Below are 5,345 nucleotides of genomic sequence, written 5' to 3'. Positions count from 1 at the left end.
CAGGCTCGAGTGGGTGGTCGAGTCGACTGGGAAGTAATGGCTAATTTGATCCGGCTTCTAGCTTGATCAAGTGCTCGATCACAGCTCGGTCGAGTGGTGGTCGAGTGGGTGGTCGAGTGGGTACCTGAAACACAAAACAGCCAAGCAAAGGAAGATTCCAGTTCAGTAACTTCACAAGTGTTTAAAACGAACTTAATCTTAGACTAATAATGATCCTAAATGTCACAAAACACACTCAAATGGGCAACGGCGCCAAATTGAAACTGACTTTCTTTGTGGTGTATGAATGAATGATGTATGGAATGATGATGTATGGAATGAATAGAAGTCAGGGTGTTTCAATTCCCCTTATGCAGTTGCAGTATAAGAGGTGTCAATCCTATCTGAGTGATTGTGAACAATTAAGATGTGCATATGAGTCTAAGTCAAGCCAATTGTAAAGATTGTTTGTCACTAACAATCCTATAATGAGATATGAAATGCAGAAAGTAAAAACAACTAGAACAAGATACTAAATGCAAACAGAACAGACAAATTAAAGCTATAATGAAACTAGAACAGAGATAGAAACTATGCTAATGAACTAATGCAAGACAAGTAATGAACAGGAAACTACGTGAATGCAATGGAAATGAAACAGGAATGAAACAAGACAATCACAAATCAAAAACACAAGTTCTGGGGATGAACTCGAGCAGCACTCGACCGAGTGTAGGTCGAGTACAGGGTCGAGCTAGACTAAACGTGAAAACAGAGCAACACAAGAAAAATAGAGCAATGCTAAAACTAATCAAACAACAAGCAAGCAATGATATTTAGACTAAGATTTCAATAAACAAAGAAGGCCTTGAGGAGGGATTCATGGGCTGAGCTAATCATTGTGGTTATCTAACTTGGTCAACAAATCTCAAGCAAACTTTGAGCTGATCTCTAGACATACTATTCTAAGACATGTTTAATCCACTCTCATGGCAAGAAACAATCAAACCTATGCATTTCTAGACTTGTTCTCACAAAGTAAAGAATCTACACAAGCAGGCATTAAGCAATACATCTCAAACCAAACAAGACTTCTAATCTCTTAGCAAGCCTAATGGTAAGCTCTAGATCTAGCCTTATCTATGCTCCTTAGACATTGGTGTGATGCTAAGATGCTTGAAATCAAACCCTACCTTCTCAGATATAGGATCAGCATTAAGAACATCTAGCCTAGAAGAGATCTACAACAATCAAGCTTGACCAAATCAAATAAACCACAAGATCAACCCAGCCTAACCCATCCTCAAGGTCCTAAGCAAACTACTCACAAGAACACATGGTGAAATATGTCAAAAACCCAGAAAATATTGAAACTTGCATCATTAGAAAGATGAAACAGAGATCTACAATATTGATGAAGAAATAAAACTCGAAATCTTAATATTTTGAAAGTTATGAAACAAACAAAATACAAGAATCTAGTCTTTCTTTCTTAAACAAGTACAAAATCTAAAATAAAAGAAAGTGCAAAAGGAATAAAATCTAAAAAAGGTAAAAACTAGGTTTTAGACTCTCTAAAAAGCTGGACTCTTTGGTGGCTGCAGGTACAAGGGCTTTTTATAGGAGGTGAGGTGGAAGCCCTAAAAATACAAAAAGTCAAAGCAGTCAACGGCTCGGTCAACTCGACCAGTGCTCGGTCGAGTGGCTGGTCGAGCTGGCTTCTCTCGTGCATTCTCCACTCGGTCGAGTCCTCCTCAGCACACGGTCGAGTGGTGGTCGAGTGGTGCGGTCGAGTTGGACTCCGGACCTTGATTCTACAGCCTTAACTCTCTTGTTTTCTCCTCAGGATTGCTTCACTTCTCCTCAGCATTGCTTCCATGCTCCTTAAGCTCCAAAATCACCTGTTTATGCATGAAAAGATGCAAATGCAATGCAACTATACTCTAATGCATGATTAGTCCTAAAGCTACACAATAATGACCTAAATGGATAGCAAAAGATGCAAAAGTTGTGAATAAACTAAGGGAAAACAAGGTAAAATGTATGAACATCAATTCCCATGAACTTGCTTAGGTTACACTTTTCAAAAAGAAACTCCACATCTTCAGCAATGCCCAGCTTCTTCATCGTCTCCTTGTATGGATATCTTGTTCCTTGGAAACTCATCTTCATGAAGGCTTCATAGAGCTGTCTTGGTGTTCTTCTTCTTCTTCTTCTTCTTCTTCTGCTTCTTCTTCTTCTTCTTCTTCTTCTTCTTCTTCCTTCTCATTCTATTCTTGTTGCACTTCAGCTGCTGGCCTCTTCCCTTTCGCCTTGTTCCTTCTCATGTGCTCTTCAAAAGTAAACTCCATCTCCTCATCACTCTCAGTTCTCTCTGGATCTTCCTCAGCAGGTTGATATTTCTCCTTCGACACGCCACTCGACCCCCTACTCGAACTAGCACTCGGTCGTTTACCCCCTCGAGTGCGTGGTCGAGTGTGCTCACCAATCTCTCTTTTTGAGACCAACAGTGCATCATGATGATCCGTGACATGATCAGCGGCTTCCTTGGCATCAGCTTCGCTAATAGCAGCTTGTTGTGGTGTTTTTTGGATTTGGAAGATATTTCAAAAGAAAACTGAAAGGAATAGACTCAAAGCTCAAATTTAATAGGTTAGTAACCCAAAAACCAAAAGAACTAAGCTTGAGCAAGAAAATGAATCTTGAGAGAGATTTTCTAGCTAGATTTTAAGTATTTAAGGAAATGAGAGAGTGTGAGGAGATTAGAATCGAGTTTACCTCTATATAAAGAGGCTACGGGACAAAGAGACAAGGGTGGAGCGTCCATACCATTCAAAATTTGAATTTGGAATCTTTGACTCACTTTTGCTGCCACTCGACCCCACCACTTGACCCCACATGGTTTAGTGCTTGACCAAAATTTGAATTTCGAAATTGTCTCTCCCTCCACTCGATCGTGCAAGAGAAATTTGAACCGAGTGGGCTTGGGCTTCCATGTCACTCGATCGAGTACCACTCGTGGGCTGGTCGAGTGGCCTCAAAACCCCATTTCTACAAGTCCAATTCTTCTCAAACCCATCTATACTCTCTTAAAAAGCCTGCCCAACATAAAAGAAAAAGATCAAAACTACAAGGAAAATTAAACTTATGTATAATGATACCTTAGGGACTTCCTCCCTATTGAGCTTGTTTAAAGTCTTTAAGCTTGAATTCTGGTGCCTTTTCAGGCTTGGTTTGGAGACCAAGGAGGTGATGAGATCCTCCCTGGTTCAACTTGATCACCATGAAGCTGATTCTTGGTCACTTCACCCAGAAAACTTAAACTTTGTCTCCTCTTAAGCTTGAACCTTGGCCTTGCTTTCTTCAAAGACCTCTTGTTGAATTGCACTTTAAGATCCTTCACCAGATCAGTCAACTCTTGAGTGATACCCTTGAGGTTTTGAACTGATTCCTCATGAGATGAGCCCTTAGCTTTTGAAGTTTCTACTTCACTTAAGACCTCATAATCAGCCCTATCTTCAGTGGCAAAAAGTGGACCTCCAATGGTGGGCAAGTTGGTTGGATTTTTTATATCAAACCTTCAGCTAAGTTCAAGCTTATCAGCCCTTCTTTAACATCAATAACAGCTCCTGCAGTGGGTAGAAATGGTCTCCCTAGAATGATAGGGTCTTCTAGCTCCTTATCCATCTCTATGATGAGAAAATCAGTAGGAATTCTGGCTTTGCCTATCTTGACTGGGAAACTCTCCAATTTACCAATCACATCCTTATGTGATCCATCAGCTAAACTTATGTAGAGGTTGTTGGGCTTGAATTCATTATGCCCAAGCTTTTGTGTTATAGAGTAGGGCATTACACTGATAGATGCCCCTAGATCACACAAGCATTTGTTGAAGTGTACGTAGCTGAGAGAGCAAGGCAGATTAAATGGACATGGGTCTTCAAGTTTTGTTGAAATAATAGCTTTCTCAATCTCCTCCAGATCCCTCTTGTCCTGATTCTGAGCTTTCTTCTTGGATATTTCAAGTAACATGCCTTTGTATAGAGGATATGGAGCATAATGTTCCAAATCAGGTCCTCTCTCTTCTTCTTTCTCTTCAATGACAGCCTCTTGTTTCAAAGCCATCACTTCTTTTTTTTCAATTCTTTCACTGAGTTCCTTCAGCTTTTGTTCTTTGAAACGTCCTGAGAATGGCAGAGGTGGTTTGTAAGCAAGGGGAATGTATCTGACAGGTTTAAAAACTTCTGCGGGAACAACTCGATCAGTCACTCGATCATGTGCTCGATCGTGTGTGTGGTCGAGTACATGGTCGAGTGGTTTATCTACTTTAATCTGTTGAGTAAAACCTTCACTCTGAGCTTCATCTTTTGACAAATCCTCCCCATCTTGAACCTCACTGTCCTCAGTGACAGCTTCCTCATAGAAATGGATGGCTTTAGCTGTAAACTCCCTTGGATTTTGAATAGCTTTTCCAGGCAGCTGGTTTGACTTAGTAGCTGATGTAGAGGCTATATTTCTCTCCATGAACTTGACTTTAGAATTTAGGCTCTCAAACTTTATATTGGGGTCATTATAAGAAGAATCCATCCTTTGGTTCATCTCAGCAAACTTCTTTGATGTCTCAAGCTGCCCATTTGCTTGTCCAAGTAGCAATTGCTGCATCATAGCTATTAAGTCTGGTTCCTGGGCTTGGTTGGTCTGAAACCCTGGTGGGGGACACATTTGACCCTAGTAACCTTGGTTCTGTTGTTTAGGCACATAAGTGTTGTGTTGCTGAGGTGGTTGAGGAGGGTAGACTTGATCGTGAGGGTTTACTACATTGGTGCTTCTATAGGAGAGGTTGTTGTTTTTGAACTGATTATAACCCTTGAAGCCTCCTTGGTTCTGCATATAGAAAATCTCAGCAAATTCATTCTCCCCATCTTGAGTTGGAGTCTCTTCTTCACCAAGAAAATGGATATTCTTTTGTTGGCTTAGTAGAATCTTGTCCAACTTCTCATGAACAAACTTTAAATCTTTCTTATACTTTTCATCATGATCATAAGTGATAAATCTCACAGTTCTGTCATAGTCCTCATTGTAGTTCCCATCAGATTGTGCCAAGTTCTCCACTAGCTCCCATCCTTCTTCTACATTCTTGTTGAGGAAGTTTCCATTAGAGGCTGTATCCAGAAGCATTCTGATTTTTGGCAAGACTCCTCTATATAGTGTGGAGAGTAGAGACTCATTGCTAAACCCATCATGTGGACATTGTGTTTGGTAGCCTTTGAATCTCTCCCATGCTTCACAAAATATCTCATTGTTCTTCTGAGCAAAACCAGAAGTCTCATTCCTCAACCTTGCAGTTCTAGCATTAGAGAAGAATT

The sequence above is a fragment of the Camelina sativa genome, chromosome 8 (genome assembly GCF_000633955.1).
Source record: "Camelina sativa cultivar DH55 chromosome 8, Cs, whole genome shotgun sequence".
Lineage (NCBI taxonomy): Eukaryota > Viridiplantae > Streptophyta > Magnoliopsida > Brassicales > Brassicaceae > Camelina > Camelina sativa.
Note: the sequence above shows the minus strand (reverse complement) of the source record.